The sequence below is a fragment of the Suricata suricatta genome, chromosome 6, assembly GCF_006229205.1.
Source record: "Suricata suricatta isolate VVHF042 chromosome 6, meerkat_22Aug2017_6uvM2_HiC, whole genome shotgun sequence".
Classification (NCBI taxonomy): domain Eukaryota; kingdom Metazoa; phylum Chordata; class Mammalia; order Carnivora; family Herpestidae; genus Suricata; species Suricata suricatta.
The window spans coordinates 84,853,605-84,868,441 of NC_043705.1; the positions used below are offsets into that span (position 1 = coordinate 84,853,605).

At 37.7% G+C, this 14,837-nt stretch overlaps 1 protein-coding gene across 7 annotated transcripts in view; it reads left to right on the forward strand.

The window, feature by feature from the left end:
• UIMC1 (ubiquitin interaction motif containing 1) overlaps positions 1-14,837 on the forward strand; it is a 106,704-nt gene that overhangs the window by 68,620 nt on the left and 23,247 nt on the right. The window lies entirely within an intron of this gene.

A 14,837-nucleotide genomic window follows, 5' to 3' on the forward strand; every position in this document is an offset into this window, starting at 1 on the left:
GATTCCTACGGAGCTTGAAGAATTAAGTTCTAGAGTTGACTATTTTTTTCAAAATTGAAGTAGAATTGGCACACAGTGTTAAAGAGTTGCCCATTTTTAAAAATTCAAAATAAATCCCTTGTGGGTTTGTGTGTGTAGAAATTCTAACTAAAAACAGAAGCCAAAAAGTGTCCCTTCATTCTGTTAATGTCCTATCTATCTTTGCTGTATCACCTTGGAACTGTTGATTACCTCTTGAAGGGTACATCAAAAATCTTAGTTTTGGGCACCTGGGTGGCTCAGTCAGTTAAGCCTCCGACTTCGGCTCAGGTCAGATCTCACATTTGTGGGTTCAAGCCTCACGTCAGGCTCTGTGCTGACAGCTAGCTCAGAGCCTGGAGTCTGCTTCCAGTTCTGTGTCTCCTTCTCTCTCTGTGTCTCCCTCCCCCTCTCATGTTCTGTCTCTCTCTGTATCAAAAATAAAAACAAAACAAAACAAAACAAAAAACCTTAGTTTTGGTGAAGTGTGAGATATTGACCAGGAGAATCTGCTTGTTCATCACAGTTTATTACCACCCCCAATCTTGCGTGTTACACTTCTTAGTCCTACTTGATTCCCATTACTTGGAAGTATTTAGTCTGAAATTGTATAATTGTGAAGGATTTTATAAGGTAAGATTTCCAGGAAAGAAAGGCACGTTATTTAATTTTTCCAATATTACACACTTTTTATTTATTATATAAGGAAGTACCTAAACTTATAATGAATAAACTTATAGATTTTTCTGATTATAAAGTAGTACATGTTCATTGTGATAATTGTTTACATTTATTAAATACTTATTTTAAAAAAATTTTTAATGTCTTTTATTTATTTTTGAGAGACAGAGAGAGTCAGCGAGCAAGGGAGGGTCAGAGAGAGAGGGAGACACAGAATCCGAAGCAGGCTCCAGACTCTGAGCTAGCTGTCAGCACAGAGCCCGATGTGGGGCTCGAACCCACGAAATGCGAGATCATGACCTGAGCTGAAACCGGCGCTTAACCGACTGAGCCACCCAGGCACCCCATATATTTATTAAATACTTAAAATGAGTCACATACTACTTATATAAATGGGACCATGCTAGTATAAATATTATTCTATAATTTGCCTTTTTAAATTTAGCAGTAAATTTAGATCTTTCCATGTGCAGATATACTTTTTATATAGTTGAGATCTCATTATCTAAAAAATTTTGTATTTTGCTTTTTCTACTGATAGCATAAATTTCCCCTCATGTCACAAAAGTTACATGTAAAAATATATAAATGTATTTAAATTTTATTTATTTATTTATTTACTTTCTTATTTACATCCAAGTTAGTTGGCATATAGTGCAATAATGATTTTAGGAGTAGATCCCAGTGATTCATCCCCTATGTATAACACCCATTGCCTGTCCCAACAAATGTCATCCTTAATGCCTCTTACCACAATCCCTCTAGCAACCCTCAGTTTGTTTTCTGTATTTAAGTCTCCTATGTTTTGTCCTCCGCCTTGTTTTATATTATTTTTGTGTCCCTTCCCTTATGTTAATCTGTTTTGTGTCTTCAATTTCACATGGGTGAAGTCATATGATACTTGTCTTTCATATGCTAAGTGAAATTTGACTAATTTTGCTTAGCAGAATACCCTCTAGTTCCATCCACATAGTTACAAATGACAGGATTTCATTCTTTTTGATTGCTGAGTAATACTCCATTGTGTATATATACCACATCTTCTTTATCCATTCATTTGTCAGTGGACATTTGGCTAATTTGGCTTTCCATATTTTTGCTATTGTCAGTAGCACTGCTATAAACATTGGGGTACATGTGCCCCTTTAAAACAGCACACCTGTATCCCTTGGATAAATACCTAGTAGTACAGTTGCTGGGTCGTAGGGTAGTTCTATTTTTAACTTTTGAGGAACCTCCGTAGTATTTTCCAGAGTGGCCATACCAGTTTGCATTCCCACCAGTGCAAAAGAGATCCTCTTTCTCTGCCTCCTCACCAACATCTCTTGTTGCCTGAGTTGTTAATTTTAGCCATTCCACCTGGTGTGAGGTGGCATGTCATTGTGGTTTTGATTTGTATTTTTCTGATGATGAGTGATGTTGAGCATGTTTTCATGTGTCTGTTAGCAATCTGGATGTCTTCTTTGGAGAAGTGTCTATTCATGTCTTTTGCCCATTTCTTCACTGGATTATTTGGTTTTTGGGTGTTGAGTTTGATTAAGTTCTTCATAGATTTTAGATACTAATCCTTAATCTTACGTGTCATTTGCAAATATCTTCTCTCATTTCGTTGGTTGCCTTTTAGTTTTGCTGATTGTTTCCTTTGCTATGTAGAAACTTTTTATTTTGATGAGGTCCCAGTAGTTCATTTTTGCTTTTGTTTCTGTTACCTCTGGAGACATGTTGAGTAACAAGTTGCTGTGGCTGAGGTCAAAGAGGTTTTTGCCTGCTTTCTTCTCTACGATTTTGTTGGCTTCCTGTCTTACGTTTAGATCTTTCATTCATTTTGAGTTTATTTTTGTGTATGGTGTAAGAAAGTGGTCCAAGTTCATTTACTTGCACGTTGCTGATCCAGTTTTCCCACCACCGTTTGCTGAAGAGACTGTCTTTCATTCCTGCTTTGTTAAAAAATTAGTTGGCCATACATTTGTGGGTCCATTTCTGTGTTTTCTGTTCTGTTACATTGATCTGTGTGTCTGTTTTTGTGCCAGGATCATACTGTCTTGATGATTACATCTTTGTAATACAGCTTAAAGTCCCCAATTGTGATACCTCCAGCTTTGGTTTTCTTTTTCAACATTACTTTGGCTATTCCGGGTCTTTTCTGGTTCCATACAAATTTTAGGATTGTTTGTTTTAGCTCTGTGAAGAATGCTGGTGTTATTTTGATAGAGATTGCATTGAATATGTAGATTGGTTTGAGTAGTATCAACATTTTAACTATTTGTTCTTACAATCAATGAGCATGGAATATTTTTTCCAATTTTTTTTTGTGTTTCTTCAGTTTCTTTCATAAGCTTTCTATAGTTTTCTGTGCATAGATTTTTCACCTCTTTGGTTAGGTTTATTCCTGGGTGTTTTATGGTTTTTGGTGCAATTGTAAATGAGATCGATTCCTTGATTTCTCTTTCTGTTGCTTCATTATTGATATATAGAAATGCAACAAATTTCTTTGTGTTGATTTCATATCCTTCAACTTTGCTGAATTCATGAATCAGTTCTGGCAGTTTTTTGGTGGAATCTTTTGGGTCTTTCATATAGAGTATCATGTCATCTGCTAAGAGTGCAAGTTTGATATCCTCCTTGCTGATTTGGATGCCTTTTACTCCTTTATGTTGTCTGATTGCTTCCAATCAGACTTCCAATATTATGTTGAATAACAGTGGTGAGAGTGGACATTCCTGTTGTGTTCCTGACCTTAGGGAGAAAGCTCTCAGTTTTTCCCCATTCAGGATGATATTAGTGTTGGGTCTTTCTTATAAGGCTTTTATGATTGAGGTATGATCCTTCTATCCCTGCTTTCTTGAGGGGTTTTATCAAGAAAGGATACTGTATTTTGTCAAATGCTTTTTCTGCATCTATTGAGAGGATCGTGTGGTTCTTGTCCTTTTATTGATGTGATATATCACATTGTTTTGCAGATATTGAACGAGCTCTGTATCCCAGGTATAAATCCCACTTGGTCATGGTGAATAATTCTTTTAATGTGTTGTTGGAACCTGTTGGCTAGTGTATCTTGGTGAGGATTTTTGTATCCATGTTTGTCATGGAAATTGGTCTGTAGTTCTCTTTTTTAGTCTGGTTTTGGAATCAAGGTAATTAATGCTGGCCTTATAGAATGAGTGTGGAAGTTTTCCTTTACTTCTATTTTTTGGAACAGCTTCAAAAGAATAGATGTTAACTCTTCTTTAAATGTTTGGTAGGATTCCCCTGGAAAGCCATCTGGCCCTGGACTGCTGTTTTTTTGGGAGATTTTTGATTACTAATTTAAATCATTACGAATTTAATTTCTTTACTGGTTATGGATCTGTTCAAATTTTCTGTTTTTTCATGTTTTAGTTTTGGTAGTTTATATGTTTCTAGGAATGTGTCCATTTCTTCCAGATTGCCGACACCATGTATATATGTAATTGCTCATAATCTTCTCTTGTTTGTATTTCTGCAATGTTGGTTGTGATCTCTCCTCTTTCATTCTTGACTTTATTTATTTGGGTCCTTTTTCTTTTTGATCAAACAGGCTAAGGGTTTATCAGTTTTGTTAATTCTTTCAAAGAACCCACTCCTGGTTTCATTTATCTGTTTTACTGTTCCTCCCCCTCCCATACTATTGAATTCTGCTCTAATCTTTATTATGTCCTGTCTTTTGCTGGTTTAATTTGGTGTTCTTTTTCCAGCTCTTGAAAGTGTAAGGTTAGGTTGTATATCTGAGACCTTTCTTCCTTCTTTAAGAAGAATTGCTATGTACTTCCCTCTTATGACTGCCTTTGCTATATCCCAGAGGTTTTGGGCTATGGTGTTATCATTTTCATTGGTTTTCATGTACTTTTTAATTTCCTCTTTAACTTCTTGGTTAGCTCATTCATTCTTTAATAGGGTGTTCTTTAGTCTCCTAGTATTTGTTGTCTTTCCAAATTTTTTCTTGTGGTTGATTTTGAGTTTCATAGCATTGTGGTCTGAAAATATGCACGGTATGATCTCGATCTTTTTTGTACTTGTGGAGGGCTGATTTGTGTCCCAGTATGTGATCTGTTCTGGAGAACGTTCCATGTGCACTTGAGAAGAATGCACTTCTGCTGCTTTAGGATGAAATATTCTGAATGTATCTGTTAAGTCCATCCAATCCAGTGTATCATTCAAAGCCATTGTTTCCTTGTTGATTTTTTATTGAGATGATCTGTCCATTGCTGTAAGTGGGGTCTTGAAGTCCTCTACTATTATGGTATTATTATCAATGAGTTTCTATATGGTTTTGATTAATTGATTAATATATATTCGGGTGCTCTCAGATTTGGGGAATCAGTGTTTAGAATTGTTAGATCTTCTTGTTGGTTAGACCCCTTAGTTATAATATAATGCTCTTCTTCATCTCTTGTTACTGTCTTTATTTTAAAATCTAGATTATCTGATGTAAGTATGGCTACTCCAGCTTTCTTTTGTGGACCATTGTCATGATAGATGGTTCTCCATCCCTGTACTTTCAATCTGAAGATGTCTTTAGGTCTAAAGTTGGTCTCTTGTAAATAGCATCTTTTCTTATTCATTCTGTTACTCTGTGTCTTTATTGGAGTGTTTAGTCCATTGTTATTTAGAGTGAGTACTGAATGATATGAATTTATTGCCATTGTGTTGCCTGTAGAGTGGGAGTTTCTGATGGTGTTCTCTAGTACTTTCTAGTCTTTGTTGCTTTTGGTCTTTTTTGTTTTGTTTCATCTTTTCTCCCCTCAGAGAGTCCCCCTTAAAATTTCTTGCAGGGCTGGTTTAGTGGTCATGAGCTTCTTTAGTTTTTGTTTGGGAAACTTTTTATCTCTCCCTCTGTTTTGAATGACAGCGTTGCTGGATATAGAATTCTTGGCTGCATATTTTTTTCATTCAGCACATTAAATATATTCTGCTACTCCTTTCTGGCCTGCCAGGTTTCTGTGGATAGGTCTACTGTGAACCTGATCTGTTTTCCTTGTAGGTTAAGGACTTGTTTTCCCCTTGCTACTCTCATGATCCTTTCCTTGCCTGAGTATTTTGTGAATTTGACTATGATAATGCCTTGTTGATGGTCGGTTTTTGTTGAATCTAGTGGGAGTTCTCTGTGCTTCCATGATTATGATGTCTTTGTCTTTCCCCAGGTTAGAAAAGTTTTCTGCTATGATTTGCTTACAAAAACCTTCTACCCCTTTTTTTCTTTCTTCATCTTCTGGGATCCCTATGATTCTGATATTTAGAGTTTAGAGTTCTCTAATTTTCATATCATGCTCTTTTGCCTGACTCTCCCCTCTTTTTTTCTGCTTCATTATTCTCCATCAATTTGTCCTCTATATCACTGATACACTGCTCTGCTTCATCCATCCTTGCCACCATGGCAGCCATTTGAGATTTCATCTCAGTTGTAGCATTTTTAATTTTGTTGTGACTAGATTTTGCTTCTTTTATCTCTGCAGAAAGGGATTCTATGCTTTTTTCAACCCCAGCTAGTGTTCTTATTATTGTGATTCTAAATTCTGGTTTAGATGTCTTGTATCTGTGTTGATTAAGTTCCTGGCTGTCATTTCTTCCTATCTTTCTTTTGGGGTGAATTCCTTTATTTTGTCATTTTGGAGGAAGAAAATTAATAAAATAAAAATGAAAAAATTAAAGACAACACAAAAAAATCTAATTAAAGGATCCTAGATCTTAGGTGTGATTTGGTCTGGTTGTTGAAAGAAAAAATAGAGTTTTTAAATGTTTATTGATTTTTGAGAGAGAGAACACATGTGAGTGAGGGAGGGGCAAAGAGACAGGGATAGAGGATCCGAAGCGGGCTCTATGCTGACAGCAGAGAGCCCAATGCGGGACTCGAACTCTTGGACCATGAGGTCATGACCTGAGCTGAAGTTGGATGCTTAACTGACTGAGCCCCCCAGCTGCCTATAAAAATATTTTTAATGCTAAATATTGTGATTTGAATTGCCTTCATTTACTTAACTGTTATGTATTTAGCATGTTTTAGGTCGCCATGTTACTGAGTCTCTTATGCCTGAAGTTGTTGCTGTATTTTGGGGTTATTTCCCAAGGATATATATCACTAGCTCTGGTGATAATAAAAAAAAGATGGGCTCTAGAGTCTAGTCATTTTGAGGTTGAATCCCGTCTTTGTCACTGTGCTAGTTTCCTACCTTCCTTTTATGCAGCTTTCAAATTAGTAACAATGACCTTGTTTGGTTTTTGTTAGGTTAAGTAAGATATCTTAAGGAAAGTGTGTAGTACAATTCATAGCACGTGGTAAATACTTAAGAACTTAAAAACAATTTTTTTAATGTTTGTTTATTTTTGAGAGAGAGTGCAAGCAGAGGAATGGCAGAGAGAGAGAGAGAGAGAGAGAGAGAGAGAGAGAGAGAGAGAGAATGAATCTGAAGCAGGCTCCAGGCTCTGCAGTGCCAGCACAGAGCCCAATGCAAGGCTCAAACTCATGAACTGCAACAGAGCCAAAGTCAGACGCTTAACTGACTGAGCCACCCAGGCACCTCAGTAGTTAAGAATAACTTTTAGCTGCTGTTACTATTCTTAGTAGAATTACTGGGTCAGAGATTTTTGCCATCATTTTAATAGCATGGTTATCTTTTAAATACAGTGAAAGTTGAAGACCTAAATTTGATCATCATCACCTTTTAGTAGAACACTGAAGGACTAGGGCTCTAGATACAATTTTAATTTGACAGAGCTCTTCAGTCTGATCTTTTAGCAGAGAGTTCATGACTGAAAGAATTCTGGGGTTGGATATTTGGTGACCAGGGAAGGAAGAAACTATCTTGTTCATCTCACCAAACATCCTTATCCAACTGGTATTAGTTATCAGAGTCAACAACCTACACAGCATTGAGGTCCAGAGATAAATGAGTTTGAGAAGCTGAATGTCCGTTGAGCTGTAGAGAAAACAACCTTCTGGTCAGAGCTATTAGGTAAAGGGTAGTATAAAGCAGCTCTTGCTGACACCTCCCAGACTGAATGCTGATAATTTGTGCTTAAACAGCAGGTTTTGTTGGTATTCATTACTATCCAATGACATCTTTCAGCTATCTTTTGCTTTTAGCTTTTTCTTTCTTACTAGGGTGTCGTGGGGCAACTCACAATTCATCTTGCTGTTGGAATGAATTCAAGGTTGTTTTTGAGTTTTCTGAACCAGAACTTAATACCACCAGAACCAGGTTGTTGTCACTGAACTTGCTGAGAAGCTGACACCATTAGGTGGGCAAAGGAGAGTGAGACTTGCATTGTCATTCATTCAGAGAAGGCCTTTCAGGTTCTCTTTATTCCCCTGGGACAAGTGTCAGTGACCCTGTCAAATGCTGCTCAGTGAGATTTACACTTTGGTCTTGAGCATTCTTTCAGATGTAGATATATGTATGTTTTCTGATAGAACTGCAAGTGTGTATGTTACTGGCATTGTATGTCATTTAGCCCTGATCCAGCTGTCTCAGATCTCCATGTGAAGATGTCTGCTATATCCTGAATAACAGTAACACTTTCCTTTTCAAGGGAAATTTGTTTTCAAAATTGGTGCAGGAGAATAATAAAGACAAATGTAGAATACTGTAAATATCCACATGAGCTTGTCTACCTACAGTGAGAAATTTTATTCCTTTCTATTCCCTGTTTCCTTAACTTCAGTTCATCCAAATACTTCTAGAACTTTTTTTTTTTTTAATGGTGCTAGAACTTACATGGGCTACTAAAGACGTTTGAGACATTTCTGCCATTAAGGAGCTTGGAGTGTCATTGGGGAGATAAGTATTAACCTAAGAAATTAATTACAAGATGACATAAAATAAATGATCGTGTACCCAAATGAATATTTTTTTTTTAATTTTACTTATTTTTGAGAGTGAGCAAGTAGGAGAGAGGCAGAGAGAAAGAGAGGTGGACAGAGGATATGAAGCAGATTCTGAGCTAACAGCAGCAAGCCTGATGCAAGGCTTGAACTCATGAATTGTGAGATCATGACTTGAGCCGAAGTCTGACCCTTAACTGACTGAGCCACCCAGGCGGCCCCACATGAATGATTCTGATCATAAGTGCAGTAGGAAAAAGGAGAGATGGAGTGAATAAGGATGATGTCTCAGAAAGAAGGTTGCCTTTAACCTGGGCTAGGAAGGCTAGAGAGGTTTGGATAAACCCATGGGAAAGTAGGGGGCCCTTTATCCTCCTATAGGTTAGATAAGGAAGCAAGGGAAAGAGGGTGATTTTCCTGGGTGGCTCAGTCAGTTAAGCATCCATCGGCTCAGGTCATGATCTTGTAGTTCATGAGTTTGAGCCCCATATCAGGCTCTGCACTGTTAGATCCTCTGAGCCTGCTTCAGATCCTCTGTCTCCCTCTGTCTCTCTCTCAAAAATAAATAAACGTTAAAAAAAAAAAGGAAGCAAGGGAAATAGCCACTAGACAACAGCTTCCTAGTAGCTTTAACTTGCTAATCTAAATTACTCTCTCTGACCCTATAAAAATTTGGAGCAGGGAGTCCCCACTGGAACTATTCCACTCTTGATTTACTGCTGTGTCTTAAGAACAGAGTTTGGGGCTATAGTGGGATGGAAAAGTAATTAGGGGAATTCTGCAAAGCACCTGACTAATGTGCCATGTGCCTGGCATATCATAGGTCCTCAATAACTTTGCTGTCTTTATTTGTCTGTTTTCACTAGCTTGCCTGTCTCTGTTTTCCTTGCCAGAGATTGTAGTGATTGTTCTGGTCCCTCTCAACATATTATGACTGGAGACAGAGGCCAGGCCCTCAGCCCAGGTTTTGGTAAAAGGAACCTGCTATGGAAGGGAAAGAGTTACTCTTGAAAACACATAACCCAGGCTAAGAGACTGTTAGTCCAGTGCTTAAGGGGATGGAATAAGAGAGCGGACTTACCTTCCAGAGTTAAGTGTTCAGCTCTCCCCTCCTTCCTGTTTTCCCCCCAACGTGATCCTAGACATGCTTGGTTTGGCTGTGTAAAAGAAATAGTAATTAGAGTCATTTACATGAAGTGTCTACCATTTATGCCTAGTTACCGTGCAGCATAATAACAGTTATGCATATCATTAAATATGTGTCTGATTAACTTTGCTGTAAGTTTTATTTGATTATAATACTACACTCTGAGTAAGTTGGCTCAGTCTGCTCAGTTTGTTGCTCAATGACATGGCTACCACAAGTTTGGAAAAATTAGAGGGAGTGTTCTTTAAAGGCATTGAGAGGAGAGTTGTTAAATTAATCTAGACTAGGACAAAGATAGGTTGCCTTTGTATTTGCTTTCTGGAAAATGTATTTGAGACCATTTTTAAACACTTAGGAAGCATAAAACTCTCCATTTACTCATTCTCTAAATATTTACTAAGTAACTGCTGTATGCCAGATACAGTGAACAGAATATACAAAGTCCCTGTTCTCACGGAGCTTATATTTTAGCAGTGGGATACTGACAATAAATAAGTAAACATACAATATGTTAAGTGGTGATAAGTATTTTGCGGAAAAAGAGGAAGAGGATACAGAGTTCTGAGGTCAGGAGGTAGCAATTTAGAATAGGTGGTAGGAAAAGTCCCATCAAGGAGGTGACATTTGAGCAGAGACCTAAAGGAAATGAGGAATGTTGAGGTGGAGAAGAGAGAGTGTTACAGACAGAAGGAACAGTAAGTACAAAGACTTTTGGTTGTGAACATTCGTGTGTGTGAGGAATGAAAAGCCAGTGTGGCTGGAGTGGAGTGAAACAAAGATAAACAATGAGATTAGAGAGGAAATTGAGGAGGGGACAGTGGACAGATCACATAGGATTTTTAGGCCATAGTACAGACTTTGGCTTTTACTTGGAGCAAAGGAGGAAACTTAGGTGGGATATGAGCAAAAAAAATGAATTAATATTTGAGTAAAGGATCACTGTGGTTGCTGTATAGATAGATTGTTGGGGTGGGGGACAAGAGCGGAAGCTGGGAGAACAGCCAGCATTTTATTTTTGGCAATATATAGAGTGAGGAAAACATGGGCTTTGGAACTAGACAGATATGAATGTAAATGTCCACTGTAATACTTGTCAGCTGGATAATATTTGACAAATGACCTTACCTTTTTGAGAATCAGATGCCTTGTTTATAAAATTAGTCTGACACCATTAGGATTGTCAGGAGAATGAGACACTTTACAAAGTACCTAGCACTGTGTTTAGCATGTAATAAGTGTTCAGTAAATAGTAGCTGCTGTTATTGAATATTATTCCTGCCTGTGTAGTCTTTCTGAAGACTATGTGACAATACATAAAGCATAGTCCATCAGCCAGGTAGAGGAGAAGATGAAAGGCAAGGAAAATTGTAAGGTGGTAAGAATAAGTTACTGAGAAATAGATGGTAGGAGAGTAGGGAAGCTAAGGCATTAACTGTGTACACTTTGGGCCTAGAGATAAGAGTGTGGCTTAGAGTCAGGATATGGTCAGGAGTGGATTTTCTCTTCATGGATGTCTCCTGGAAAAATAATAGTGGGTAAGTGGGTAAATGGAGGTGAGAGTCCTTGCGATAAACTTGCCTGAGAGCTAACAGAGAAGGACTGAGGCCTAAAATAGGCTTAACTTGGGTGACTTAGCAAAAATCATAAGGCCTGAATATCTCTAATGAAAAACTTTATTTTTTATTAAAAATTTAAAAATGTTTATTTATTTTGAGAAGGAGAAAGAGCGAGCACGAGCAGAGGAGGGTTAGAGAAAGGGAGAGAGAGAGAATCCCGCGCAGGCTCTATGCTGTCAGTGCGGAGCCTGACATGGGGCTCAAACTCAGGAACTGTGAGATCATGACCTGAGCCAAAATCAAGAGTTAGATGCTCAACCGAGTGAGCCACTCAGGTGCTTTGAAATTCTTTTTTTAATTAGACAAAGTTTGACTTTTTCTGTTTTATATACCTGAATTTGCCTACCTGAATGTAATTTGTACTCCATTTAGTCTTCATGCTTATATTAATAATGGGTTTTATGGTACCTAGGAAAACTAGAAAAACCATATTGGTACTGACACCTAGTAACTACTGAGGTGTTAACAGTTGGGAAATAGCACAGTTTTAGTAAAAATAACATGGATTTTGAAGACAAACTGGCCTCTGGGAAGATCTACAAATCCAAACATACTGAGATATTATAGTACAGTTGGCCAGATAAGGCATAAACATGAATAACTGTAACACAAAGTCAGAATTACTAATGGTCTGTGGTGTTTCAGAGGAAATGTGATTAGAGATTGAGATGGAAGAGCATTAATGTAAAAGAACAATAGGCAAGATCACATAAATAGAAAAATATGAACAGTGTACAGGAAGGAGCTAGTGATTCAGTGTGGTTGTAGTATGGGCAATAAGAAAGGAAATAGTAGGCACTTGTAGAATGACAAATGTAACTTGAATTATGTGGGTTAATATGGGGCAGAGTTTTTTCAACTGTAAAAGAATTTTTTGTGTGTTTACTTCACTATAGTATATAGGACTCTTTGGTATGCAAGTGCTGGAAATACAATTCAAGTAACATTAAGCAAAAATCAAGTTAGTTTGCATGGCAATTGGGAAGTCTGATGTAGGTTTCAGACAGACCTGGATCTAAGAGCTCAGATGAGATCTCCATCTTTTGACTCTACTTGTCTGTATTCAGTAGGCTTTTCAAGGGCAAACATAATGTCTGCCCGCAGCTGTAGACTTTCAGCCTTTAATGGAAAGGAGTTCCTTCTCTTGAAACCATAGATCAGTCTAGAGAAAGACTTTTGATTAGGCTTTATTTGATTTAAGTGTCCATCCCTGTACTAGTCACTGTAACCAAGTAGGAGGGTATGCATCGTTTTTAAGTCAGAACAAGTAACAAAACCCTATTAGCATCTGTCAGAAAAATCTATAAATCACAGTAACAGAAAACACCATTAACAATAGGTTTAACATGTAGGGTTTCTTTTTCTCACATAACAAGGATCTAGAGTGAGACAATGGCTCAGTGATATAATGAGAATTTAGACTTTTCTCTTTGGGTTCTACAGTCCTTGACTTTTGGCTTCCTTTTTTTAAAATAAATTTTTAAATGTTTAGTTATTTTTGAGAGAGAGAGAGAGAGACAGAGTGCAAGCAGGGAAGGGGTAGAGAGAGGGGGAGACACAGAATCCAAAGCAGGCTCCAGGCTCTGAGCTATCAGCACAGAGCCCGACACAGGGTTCAGACCCACGAACCACAAGATCGTGACCTGAGCTGAAATTGGTTGCTTAACCGACTGAGCCACCCAGGCACCCTGACTTGTGACTTCTTGACACATGGTCTCAAGGTGGCTTTTTAATCTTTAGACCTCACGTCTGTGTTCCAGTCAGGAAGGAGGGATTAAAGGGGCATGGCTATAGTTTTTTACTGTTGCAGTCTAACTCCTATATTATTCTATATAGTTTAATATACCTATAATTTTGGGGAATTGAGCTTATACCAAATTGTGGTAGAATTAGGCCAATTATAAATTTGGTGTTCATGTCTTTTATGTGTATTTGTTCTTTATGTGTATAAAATTATAGTGCCTTTGAAGTTGTTGATTAATTTGCTTTGTACAGTGGTTCAACTTAACAAAAAGTTTTGTTTTCTACTATTTAATCAAGTATTGTGCTAGATGCTGGGGGTCCTTAAGAGGTAGTAAAGGGTTAGGATACAGAGCTGACTGGGACCTCAAATTTATATTCAGGGAATTCATACAGTCCAGTGGGGAAAACAGACTTGGGCACAACTATGACACAAATCAGTTGAAGTACTAAAATAAAGGCACTAGCCATTCAGAGAGTGGAAGGGGGTTAATTTCTGATTGACAAGAAAAAGAACAGATTCTTATTGAAGGGTTCCCCTAATATTAGGCATGGGGTTTTGTTGTTGTTGATGTTGTTGTTGTTTACCATTTTCCCCTCTTCTATAAAAGATACACATCCAAAAAGCGCAAGCTTTGGGGCACCTGACGTGACTGTTGACAGAGCATGTGACTCTTGATCTTGGGATTGTAAATTGAAGCCCCTCATTGGATTTAGAGAAAAATAAAATCTTTTTTTTTTTTTAAGTTGATTTACTTAGAGAGAGAGCAAGAGAGTACGAGTCGGGGTGGGGCAGAGAAAGGAGGAGAGAGAATCCTAAGCAGACTCCATGTCATCAACACAGAACCTGATGCAGGGCTCAGACTCATGAACCTTGAGATCATGACCTGAGCCCAAACCAAGAGCCAGATACTTAATCAACTGAGCACCCGGGTGCCCTCCCCCCTCCCCAATAGAATCTTGTAATCAAACAAGCAAGTGGGGTGCCTTGGTGGCTCAGTTGGTTGAGTGTCTGACTTTGGCTTAGGTCTTGATCTCATGGCTCAGGAGTTTGAGCCCCATGTCGGGCTCTGTGCTGACAGCTCAGAATTTGGATCTTGCTTTGGATTCTGTTTTTCCCTCTCTCTCTGACCCTCCTCTACTTACACTCTGTCTCTCTCTCTCAAATAATTAACATTAAAAAAAAAAAAGCAAATGGCATGAGTCTTATATAAAGTATCTGAATTTCTGTTTAGAGTTATTTGTTTAAACGAAGATTACTAAAAGTGGAATTACTAGATTATATCTATGAAGTTTTAAGATTGCTTTCTTTTTTTTTTTAATTTTTTAATGTTTTATTTATTTTTGAGAGAGAGAGAGAGTGTGTGAATAGCGGAGTATTAGAGAGAGAGGGAGACACAGAATCCGAAGACAGTCTCCAGGCTCTGAGCTAGCTGTCAGCACAGAGCCCGATGTAGGGCTCGAACTCACAAACTACGAGATCATGACCTGAGCCGAAGTCGGACGCTTAACCGACTGAGCCACCCAGGCGCCCCAAGATTGCTTTCTAGAAAGGTTTTAGTCCTTTAAATTCTCTCCAGTAGGATATTAGACTATTCATTTTACCACACTATCCCAAATACTGAGATGATGATGATGATGATTATTATTATTATTTACAGATCATGTCGTATTTGATAGGTAAATAATAGCATTTCACTGTACTTTGTTTCTTTGATTAGTAAAATTAATTTTTTTTCTTCTTTTTAAATCCCTTAAAATTTAAAATTCTTCTTTGAAGAATTGTTTTCTGAACTTT